The following is an 11,997-nucleotide window of genomic DNA, read 5'->3' as shown; positions in this document are numbered from 1 at the left end:
CCCGTGTACAGACTGCATACACTGATGTCTCAGCCTTTGTGACGACTCCTTTCCCTATTTGAGGGATGGAGCGGGAGGAGAGAAGGAGGAAGAAAAATAGAGTTTAATATATTCACAGATGACTTCAGATTAAGAAACAAACAGCACCTGGGCAGCAGTATACTAACTAATAATGACTTTAATTAATTGGAGACACCAAGTGGTCAGAAAGCAAAAGTGAAATTCACAAGAGCAAATCTGAAGAGGAGAAACAAACCATATTACTTCAAGATGAGCAAAAGCTAGGTATGGGTGAGTGTTTTGAATACTAGTGGTTCAACCATAGCAAATGATTTACCTTGGGGTTTCCCTGGTTGCATACTCTAGTGCTGAAGAGTGGGGATGGCCCAGAGAAACTTCTGTGGCACTAAAGAACTGTTTGGCCTATGCCTGTCTTGCTGCTATTGAAATAGAAATGAGTGGGGAAATGGTCTAAACAGCAGAATGTTTAATCTAAGGCCTTGCTGATATAATAAAGTATTATGTAGCCATTAGAAATTTGATTTCCCAAAACAAATATATGAACAAATTAAAAACCCAGAGTATTGAATTTTCTAAAACAAATGGTTCGGTGCTGTTTTCTTGCTCCTTCCTCCCTTCGTTCCACAAACTTGAGGTGCTCTCACCTTAGTTATTGCTCCTGCCTCCACTGTGTGCCCCACAGGTTATTCCTGAAGTTCAGGAGAAGACAGAAATGCTTTTCGTTGATTTTCCTAAGCACAGCCAAAGTGGGCTGGTATTTACAAAAAGCCTTTACCAAAAAACTATAGGAAAACTAGAAACAGAGACAAGATGCGAAAAAACAGCTGAGCTTACACAGCACAAGTTTCTGATCCTACTACAGCAAGGGTGTTCTCAGCACTTACAGGTTCAACCCTCCGTTCATCCTTCCTAGGAGAGCTCTGTTGCAGCCAGAAAAGACTGGCATGACTTTCATTTTTTTTTGTCTGGGTCTGTTACTTCACATCTCTTGACCAGCACTTCACATGGATGATTTCATCTTGCCAGCTCTTTCACCCTTCAGGTGGGTCCCTGCCTTCTACCTACAAGAAATGATCCTGTCCCCAGTATAAGGCCTCCCATTTTAGCCTTAGCCATACATTAAACATAGCCCCCAGACCGTAGGAGCTGAGTTATGCCATCATACAAGGCCCTTTGCCACTATTGTTGAGGATACCATGTATGTCAAGGCTTTCAGCATAGGATTACATCATGCTGCCCAGAGGCACTGGCATGAAGTCTGCTGAGAGTACAGGGAGTCTGAGCCTAGAGGGAGGGGGAAGCATTGGAGAAGGATGAAAGAACATAGGAAACAGGTGCAGAGATCAAGGGGTGTGGCTGATCCCATCAAGTTCCAGGTCAGACATTTGAGAGCCAAGAGTGGGTGAGAACTGGGGGAGTGGACTAGTAGCAGAACTTGAAAATATAAGGAGGAGATTATTGGTGCTTTAGATTCAGAACCAGATCATTTTAGGAATGCTGTATGGAAAATGAGACAAGGGAAAATGGGAGAAAGGTCTAGTCTCAGTAAATAAGGGGGACAGATGCAGAGTGTGAAGCAGAGCCTCAGAAGCTGGCTGGGTTACAGGGCTGGGCCCTCTGGATGCCAATGCCCTAGGATTTGTTGGGTGGGTCTATTCCCAAGCAAAAGGGGGCTAAATTGGTACTCTGGCCATGTCACTAGAGTATTCACACATAGCAAGTATGCCACATAACAAGAAAAATAAGCCGTCATGTTCCTTTTCTGCTCTTTGCCTTCCTGTTTTCCTCTGGGCATCACCTTAGCTATTACGTTCCTTTATCCTAGTCTCATCAGCCAATGGGAGGAAGAGATGCCAAGCTGCATAGATATAGGTCTCTGTCAGGTACATCTAGTTCCAAACATCTCATTCTCACTAAAGTTGTGATTCTTAGCAGTCTTTGTCATTTTCCTCTATCTTGTGTTTATCTTGTGTCCAGTCTCTACTTTATATAGCTGGTGTACTTTTTTGCCCTATAAATGTAACAGTCGTGATGAAGACGTTCACTTGACTTAGATCCAGAATGATGATCAAAATCAAGGAGCAGCTGACTGCTGCACCTTAGGGTCACAATCCTAGACAATACTCCCCAAATGTAAATTTATGAAGCTGAGCTGCCTTGTGGCCCACCTCAGCATGATATCACATTCAAAAGAAACACATCCAATCACCAAAAAGAATTAAAAAGCAATTCAGATTTTTATTGTAGCCTCTGGTAAAACTCTTAAGGGATTTAGATTCTTAGCACGGTGCAAAACATCTTAAACTTCTCTTCCCTCCTTCTCTATTGACCTCACACCTTATGGCATAGCTATGGCTGCCATTCTGTCTCCTTTCTCCCCAAATACCCCCAAACTTTCTCTCAAGCCTGGCCCTTGCTTTTTTGCTCCCCCATACCCTTCACCTCCTGGATATTTTCTTTTCCTCTTCTGCTAGAAGAAGCTCCTTGTCCTTGTTTCAGCTCCTTTGCTTCTGTCCTTCATTCCCCTGATTTGCACAGGGACCAGAACAATGACAGGGGTCTCCTTCTTAGAGGATAAGAAAGGCTGAGAGGCTGAGAATATTCTATTGTTGTGGGACTTGTCTGTCACATAGACTAAATTTTCTCAGCATGAGAGAGTGGTTTGCCTGGTGTTACAGCCAACCTGGTTTGCCCATCTACTCCACACTTGTACAGAAACGGGCATGGTAGTTTGCAAGGACTCTCAGCCCTTGGGAGCCTCTGACTGAAGATGGGTTCCAACTGTCCACACTCTCAACAGTCTTTAGTGTCACACACATGGCCATGTGGTGAGCCACACACACACACCTCAGATAAGACCTGAACTGGACTTTCAGTTGCTAGCTCTTTGCCCTCAAACTATTTTTAGGAGTCTTAAAGGCCACCCCTCCCCTGTTTCTTTCTCTTCCATATTAACTTTACTCAGAGCAAGAATTCCAGAGGACCTTCCAACTTCTCACACAGTCTGAATTTCCACTGACAATAACCCGTCATTCCAATTAAACTTGTTTTGCTGGTGTTCACCCTCTCACCCCTTTCTGTATTGCCCACTGCAACAGCCTTTCTTATGTCAACACTTGCAGAGGCCTTTTCCCTGCCTGAGTGCATCTTCACTCGTCTATCCTGCGCCAGTCCTAGTGTTTCTGGGTAGGTGGCCACAGACACAGGCATTCGGAGCTCTGGAGCTACCCATGACCTCTGAGGTACAGGGCCTTATGTACCCTCCATCCGTTCCTTATATTTTCTCCCCCCAGGAAATTGCCAACAGCTCAGGGTCTGGTGTGGCCCCAAGTCATAGTCCTCCTCAGGCATTGATAATGCTGTACCACCTGAGAACACTCACAATTTCTGGCATCATGGGGCAATTTTGCTAGACAAATTGCTTCTCCCAAAGTATCAGTTGAGTTTGGAGGAAATTATGTCCAAGTATGTGGGCACGGTATGGACTGTGGTATGTCTACCACAGACTTCCCTTCCATTTAAAAGAGTGTTTCTCAATACTGACTTATGCAAACTTCCAGGCCCCTTCTCACTTGTCATATCTTGAGGAAGTCTGTGGTATTCTGTTGTAGATGATTCAAACAGAATTTTGTAGGTCTCACTCTTACTAATACATGAGTTACACGCTCTCCATACCTCTCAGAGGCCCTAAAAATACTATCAAAAATGGTTTCTACCACTTCCCTTTTGCTACAAGGTGGTATCCCAAGGACCAGCAAGGCACTGTCAACTGCAGTTTAGCAGCCACTGTGAGGGTGCACTCTGGTTCTAGTCAACACACACAAATGGGGAGTATACTAGTATTTATGATGGTATCATGAATAGGGCCCCCAAAATGTAACCCACATCTTCAAAGTACCGGTAACAGTGCTGGATCTTAGGCAAAAGTGAGACAGGCCCTTCCCCCAACTTTTCCACCCTGAACCCCCTGTTTTAAGAGGTCTTGCATGAAAGCAGCTCCATCTTCTATGGTCAACCACATGTTTCCAGTTATAGTCACAATGCCTGCTTTGAAGTGAGAGTTATCATCTACCCCCTCCCCGACGTGAACCCCCAGCGGCGTATTCTACCACTCTCGCCAGCAAAGTCTCAAAGATATTGGGGCCAAGTTTTAGTCAGAACCTGAAGTCAGAGGACTGCATGCTCTCCGCTCCCCTCAGTGTTGTTTGAGAATGGGATGATGCCAAGCCCGTATCCCCATCCTGTCTGTCAAGGAGAACTCCTGATTCTACTACTAGAGACGAGCTCAAAAAAGTACCCTGCTACTGGTTATAAGATTGGCAGCTAACTGGGAAGGGATATTCTGAATAGAAAGGTTACTATGCTTTAAAGCTGGTGTTTCTCTTCCCTTTGAGTTCCTGAACTGGCAGACTAGTAATTTAGGGTAATGTTAGGCCAGGGTACTTTTTATAAATAATATTTTTATAAATTTTTATAAATAAAATTGAGGCTTTTTTGTCCCTTGTTTGTGCCTTCCCTACTTCTGTTCTAAAACCAACCCAAACAAAAACTCTCCATATCAATCAAATATATAACAAAGGAGATATAAAGATCGGTCTTTCCAGGAGAGTAAAACCAAACATCAAACATGAATCAGAAAACAATATTCTAGGAATTGAGATTAGTCTTTAAATAACCTTAGTAGGACAATTTCAGTAATAGCTGATATTCTCAGTAGTGCTGTCTGGGTCTCTAAGAAGCAGAGGGCAATTTCATGTGAAGTTCACTGATGACTGCCCAGACCAAATGCATTAAACTGGGACTCAGTTCCCCTCAGGGGGTTATCCTGAGTCACATACCCAATCTCCTATTCATCCCAGCTCATCCATCACCATATCACACACTTGCTTCCAGTTGCTTCTTATATATTAATAATCAATTCTCTCTTATTGATGGCATTAGTGGCTTTTGCCGCTCAGCAAAATAATGAGTACCATCCCAGATACCTCCAGGGGTGACTGATAATAAACTGCCCACAATTTCACATTATTAGAACATTGAAACCACTAGTGTTTAAATTGTAATGAGATCTGTGGGACAGAAAGCCTCTCTGCTTCATGCTTGTGGACTTTTATTACTGTTTCGGGGGATATTGTTTTCATAGGAAAGACTGATTATGGACAAAGATTCTCAAGAGATGAGCATGGAGCACAGAGATGATGCCAGGGCTATAATTTGAGTCTAAGGTCTAATGGAAGAAAGGAAATAATCCACAGAGATGTGAGAGAGAAGGAAAAGCTAGAAAGAGCTTCTCAGTAGATTTTTAACTCTGAAATGAACTAGCACAGAGGGTAGAGAGCAGCATTGTTCCCAGATTCCACCGTGAGGGCAAGAGGCAGGATGAGGCATTTAAGTAAGATTTCTTAAAGAACTTCTCAAGGGTGATGGATATGTGAGAGGAAGGAGCCTAAACTCCTTTCCAGGAGGACTTGAAAACTGGGAGAATCTTACTTGTCTTAGAATGGCTTGGAAAGAAATAGATTTATTTACCCTCGAAAGCAGCTTTGTGATCTTTTGGCACCTGACTGCCCACGTTTAACCACAAACCCGAAGTAGAAGAGTCTTGAAATGATTGTGTGTTTTTGAAAATAGGAAGATTACCATAGTCTCTGATACCCACAGGTATACCTCTAGTCCGTTCCCTCCTCCGCATTTCTGCCAGCAACGCCGTGCTTCAGGCCCTGGTTGCCTCCTGCCAGTAGGGTTGTAATAGCTCCTCTCTGAGCCTTTCCAATGCCCCTGCCCTTCTGTCTCCTCCCTGTGCTCCATCTCCTCCTGGCAGTTAGAAGAATCTACCTAAAATTCAGATTTGAGCCCTTTCACAATCCAGCTTAAAATATTCCCAAGGCTTCCCATAGCTTCCAGCCTCATTTTTTCCCACCACTTTCTGCCTCACGGTTTGCCTTACACCCATACACCCACCCAGCACACTTTCATGCCTCTATACCTTTATTCATGCTCTTCTCTTTGTTTAAAATGCCTTTCTCACCTTACTTTTTCTCTTTCCTTTTCTTTTGGACTTTTATTAATTGTGAAATATTACACAAATGCATAGAAGTAAATAAACATACAAGTACAATTTAATGAATAAAGGCAATAGATGTATAATCGCTACCTAGGAACAGAGTGTTGCAAGCGTCTTCCCTCCCCTCCCCAGAGTTCCCCACTGCGGCGCTGGAGTCAAAACTCTCTCTCTCCTATGAGACACCACTATCTTGATTGTCAGGATAATAATTTTCTTGCTTATCTTTATATTTTATCACATATTTATACAACCCTAAACAGTATAGTGCAATTTTGCCTGTTTTTGAACATTATACAGAAGGAATCACAAAGAATTTATACTTTTGAACTTTATGTGAATGATATCACACAATTTATCATTTTGTCTTGCTTCTTTTTCACAACATCATCTTTGTAAAAATCATCAGTGTTTTGGGGACACCTCTGCTTTGTTCATTTTCATTGTTCTACTGTATTCCATTGTATGAATGTCCTGCAGTGTATTTATCAGCATTCTACTGTAGATGGACATTTCAGTTGTTTTCAAATTTAGGCTATTATCAGCAGTGCTGCTATGAATATTCTAGCACGTGTCTCTTGGTGCACACACCAGAAGTTTTTCTAAAGTTCATATGTATGATGGACTTGCTGAATCATAGGGTATGCTTATCTTCAGCTCTACTAGGAAATATCAAATTGTTTTCAAAAGTGGTCGTAATAATTTACATTCCACCATCAGGGTAAAAGTTTTCATTACTCCACATTCTCTCCAACACTTGATATTGTCAAACTTTTAATTATTAATCTCTCTGATATAAGCCCAAGTGCCTAGAACAGTACCTAGCTCATAGTAAGCGTGCATTAAATATTTGTTGAATAAATTAATATTTCTTAATTTCCAAACATGAGAATTTTCTGGTTGTCTTTTTGTTATTAATTAATAACTTAAACCCATTGTAGTTGAAAAACTCTTTCTGTTCAATATCAACCTCTTGAAATTTTCCTAATAGATAAGTTTTTTGTTTATAATTGTTACGTATATGCCCCATGAAAGAAAATGTGTTCTGCATTTTTTGGATGCAAGGTTTAAATATATCCATTAGTACAAATTTATAAATTGTAAGTGATTTTGTCTACTTATATTATAAATCACTAAGAAGGGGTTATAATAATCTTCCACTGTGTTTGTAAATTTATCCTTCTGATAAATGTTTTGTAGTTCTGATAATTTTTCCTTTATATATTCTGGTGCTATGTTGTAAGTGTAATTTAAAATTTTAAATTGTCATATTTTCCTGGTGAACTGAATTATTTTCATTATTATGTGGTTTTCTTGTTCACTAATAACGATTTTTGCCTTAGAGTCAATTTTCACTGATATTAATATAGCTGCCCCAGCTTTCTTTTGAATGAGGTGCACGATGGATCCTTTTTCATTCCTCCACTTTCAACCTCTGTTTCCTTAAGTTTTAAGTATATTTCTGGTAGATAGCATACAGTCAGATTTTGTTTTGTTTTGCTTTTTATCCATTTTGGCAGCCTTTGTCTTTTATCTAGAGCACTCAGTCCAATTATATTTAATATTAATAAAATTAGTGTTTAGGTTTAAAGTGTATTTCTGGATTTATCTATTTCTCATTTCTTTTAAGTATTGCTTCCTATTTGGTGAAGCTCTTTTATTCGATGTTTAACAATTTGGGATTGTTATGTCCTTTTGCTGAACTGACCACTTTATCATTATGAAATGGCTTTTCTTTATTCCTGGTAATACTCATTGCTCTAACGTTCACTTAGTCTGATATTAATGAAGTCATTTCAGCTTTTTTTACATTAAAGTTTGCATGGTATATGTTTTCCATTTTTTGCCTTTTGTCATATATGTGCCTTTATGTTTAAAGTGGGTTTCCTATAGACAGAATATACTTGGATCTTACTTTTTATCCAACCTGACTATCTCTACCCTTTCACTAGCATGTTCAGACCATTTACATTTATTAGAATTATTGATAAGATTGGATTTCAATCTATCATCTTACTGTTTATTTTCTACTTGTCCCATCTGTTCTTTGTTTCTTTTTTCTTATTTCCATTCCAATGTTTAGGTTAATTGAATATTAAAATGATTCCTTTTTACCTCCACTATTGGCTTATTAGCTCTTCCTCTTCTTTTCTTTCTTTTGTTTTGTTGCTGTTGTTATTATTGCTTTAGAACAGTTCTTTCCAATAGAATTTTCTGTGTTGATAGCAGTGTTCCATATCTGCACTGTCCAGTATGGTAACCACTAGCCACATATGGGTATTGAATACTTGAAGTGTGTCTAGTATGACTAAGGCAATAAATTTTTAATTTTCTCTAATTTTAATTTTAATAGCCACATGTGGCAAGTAGCTATTGTATTGAACAGCGCAGCTTGAGAATTTACAATATACATGTTTAACTTATCACAATCTACCTTCAAATAGTGTAAGAACCTTACGATAATGTATTTCCATTTCCTTCCTTAGGTCTTCTGTGTTTTTATTGTCATACATACTACTTCTACATATGCTAAAATCCCAAGTGCATTTTCATTATTTTCACTTTAGTCATTTATCTTTTCAAGAGATTAAAATGTGAGAAAAAAATTTTTAATGTTTTAATGTTTTTCCTACATATTTATCACTGCTCACGTTCTCGATTCATTTGTGTTGATCCAAATTTTTTATGTGTTATTTTTCTTCTGCCTGAAGAACTTCCTTTAACATTTCATCTTTTGTTTGCTTAAAATAGCCTTTATTTTACCTATATTTTTGAGAGAGATTTTTGCTAGGTTAAAACTTCTGGGTTGACCTTGTCTTCTGCTTTGCAGAAGATTTATAAGAAATCTGCTGGCGTTATTTTCTTTGTTCCTTTATAGCAGAATGGCAGACTTTTCTGTAAAGGGCCAGATAGTAAATCTTTCAGGCTTTGCAAGCCATACAAGCTTTTTAGGCTGTTGCGACTAGTCAACTCTGCCACTGTAGCACAGAAACAGCCATCGCAAATACGTAAATGAATGTGTGGAGCTGTGTTCCAACTAAACTTTATTTATAGAAACAAGAGGTAGGCTAGATTTGATCCACGGGCTGTAGTTTGCTAATCCCTGTTCTATATGTAATATGTCTTTTTTATCTACCTGCTTTTAGAATTTTTCCTTTACCCTTGGTTTTAGCAGTTTGATTATCATGTGCCTTGGCACGTTTTTAAGTTTATTCTACCTGGATTTCATTGAGCTTTCAAATTTGGAAATTTTTTAGCCATTAGTTATTTAAATAATTTTTTAGCCCCTGACTCTTCTGAAACTTCAGTTACACGTATGTTAAATTGCTTGATATGTGTCCCAGGTCATTTTTGCTCTGATCCTTTCTTGTTCAATCTTTTTTCTTTCTGTACTTCATTTTTGTTTCTATTTCTATGTTTTCAAGTTCTCTAATCTTTTCTTCTGTAGTCTATATAATTTGCTATATTTCCTCCTGTGAAAATTTTAAATTTTATTCATTTTTTAATTTTGACAATCCTGATTTTATTCAATATTAAGCTTTAAAATTTGTGCCATATTATCAAGGTATTACTTTGACTTACAATCATATTTTACAATTTAAACTCAACACAATTACAAAATAAAACTATTTACTTAAACAATATAATTTTTCTCTAATAAAAATAGCTTTATATAACAAGTTTGACTTCAAATTGTCATTACATTTCCACTCTTTGGCCCCCATTGTCCAGAGACAGGCACATTTCAACTCATTTCTTTAACGAATATTTTGCAACAAGTTCTTAAAGTTTTCCATTTCTTTCACACTGTAGAAATTCTTCCAAATCCATTAAACAATGATACTATTTCTTCTCTGGTTAGATGGAATTCATAAGTGGGCCCACTTTCTGGCATGTTTGCTGTCAAGTTCTCTGAAAACAAAACCTTCAAAGCAGTGCCCAGATCTGAGTCTGAATGTTTTCCTACAGTCGACATTTAAGCCAACCAACATAATCCATAATTTTTGAAACATTTCTATAATGCAGCCTAAAGTCTGCCTTTGGTTAGCTTGCTCCTTCTTCTATCCCAAGCGAAAAAAAAAAGAAAAAAAAATGAATTCCATAAGACTGCAAAAGAAATGATTTGACGTCGTGAAATATTTCCAGAGTAACTTTGTCTTCTGAATCTTAAACTTCATTTCTAGTGAATAATTGGAAATCTGGGTGCTCATAGAATCCTAGCACTTTAGATAAAAGCTTTACTTCTTTTACGAGGAGAAAATACAAGTTCTTGAGCCTTCTCAGACCTTCCCTTTCAGCATTCCATCAAAACTCATTTCTTTTCCAAACAGATATAGTAAAGGCTATCTTGCGCTCAAATGCACATTAATGCTTGCATCTAGACCAGATATATGTCTGTGGAATACCCCTTTTTTTTGCACAGAGACCTTGTAGCCATCTGTGAAAAATATTCTCTTCATGTTTCCCTTAACTGGAAGCCAAAATATTTAAAGTTATTTTAATTGTCTGTGACTTGAAACAGTTTTCTTCATAGATGATGATATTCCCTATCTTCCAAGTATCTTGTCCCTCATAGCTGTGTAGTGCTCAGGATGAAGAACAATCTACATATGCAGCATCAGAGTACCATATGTCATCAGCTTCACAGAAATCGTCTGAGGACTCATCACGCTTGGCCCACTGCAGAGTAGTCTTCCGCGTTTCCTCACCTGGAGATTCACTCACAGCTCCAAGTCATCCAGCTTGTTCATATTTTTCAGTGAAATTATTGCCTTCTTCAGAATACCTGTAGCTTGCAGATTTAATTTAAACACTAGAGTTTTAACTTTATCGATTTTACATTTTATTACTTCTTACACCGAACTTATTTGCTTTATCCTGTGATAGACATAAAACAGTTTCGTGATACTAGCATTAGTACTGACAATAAAACTACAAAGGAAATTTAAGCATTCTTTGCAGTTTGTTTTGTTCTTAGAATAGATCCCACTAAGGAAGGACGAAGTCCTGTGTTCAAAAGTCATTTGAAACAAATCCTTCTTTTCAGTTGTTACTGAACTCATACTCACCACTTAGATTCATTTGTTTTCCATTTTAAGGATTGCTTTTTTTCTCTTATTTTGGTTTAATTTACTTTTTGAATATGTAAAATAATTGCATGATTCTAAAGTCAAAGCTACATAAAAAGGGAGACTCAGAGGAGTCTCCCTTCCATTTCTATCTGTTGACCCCAGTTCCCCCCTCACCTCCTACAAAGAACCATTTTTATTAGTTTCTGGATTATCCTTCAATGTTTCATTTTGTGCAAAAAGAAGCTATCATATACACCGCTCTGTACCTTGCCTTACATAATATATGGTAATGGTCATTCTATAGCAACATATAAAAATAGTCCTCATTATGTTCATAGTTTCATAATACTCCACTATGTACCATAGTTTAACTATTCAGCACCTCCCTGTTAATCGTGTTTCTAGTCTTTTGCCATTAGAAATAATGCCACAGTGAATAACCTTGTGCAGATATACTTTCAAATTTGTGCAGATGTACTTTTAGTACAGATTCCTAGAAAATGTGGTTGCTGTGTTAAAGGGTGAATGCATCTATTCGTAATTTTGCTAGAGAGCACCAAATTCCCTCCTTAGGAGCTGTATCTTCCTACACTTCCCCCAGTAGCATATGAGTGAGTCTCTTTCCCAGACCTTTGCCAACAAAATATGCTCTCAGACTTTTGTTTTTTTGCCAACATAGTAAGAAATGCTATCTCAATGTAATATAATTTGCTTTTCTTTTTTGAGTGAGTTGAATATGTTTTACTCTTTTGACAGCTACTTGATGAATCTTTTTAAAAACTATCTGTTTGTGTCTTGTGCTCATTTTTCCACTGGATTTATGTCTTTTTATTTCTAGGAACT

The 11,997-nt window shown here is 38.2% G+C and overlaps 1 protein-coding gene and 1 pseudogene across 3 annotated transcripts in view; one reads left to right on the top strand and one right to left on the bottom strand.

The window, feature by feature from the left end:
- The first annotated feature begins 20 nt into the window (after nucleotides 1-20).
- ASB8 (ankyrin repeat and SOCS box containing 8) overlaps nucleotides 21-11,997 on the top strand; it is a 30,806-nt gene continuing 18,829 nt past the window's right edge. Inside the window, exon 1 of one of the 3 annotated variants that reach the window (XM_070271304.1) lies at nucleotides 21-285. The gene's annotated coding sequence lies outside the window, so the exon portion shown is untranslated. Of the gene's footprint in view, nucleotides 292-1,260; nucleotides 1,398-11,997 lie in introns of those variants that run through there. The other 2 variants (XM_070271307.1, XM_070271309.1) reach the window with 2 other exon arrangements.
- LOC100056979 (ERO1-like protein alpha) lies at nucleotides 9,841-10,882 on the bottom strand (annotated as a pseudogene).

Source organism: Equus caballus, chromosome 6 (genome assembly GCF_041296265.1).
Source record: "Equus caballus isolate H_3958 breed thoroughbred chromosome 6, TB-T2T, whole genome shotgun sequence".
In the NCBI taxonomy this organism is placed as follows: domain Eukaryota; kingdom Metazoa; phylum Chordata; class Mammalia; order Perissodactyla; family Equidae; genus Equus; species Equus caballus.
The sequence above is the reverse complement of the archived record's forward strand: the minus strand, read 5'-3'. Positions and strand labels throughout refer to the sequence as shown.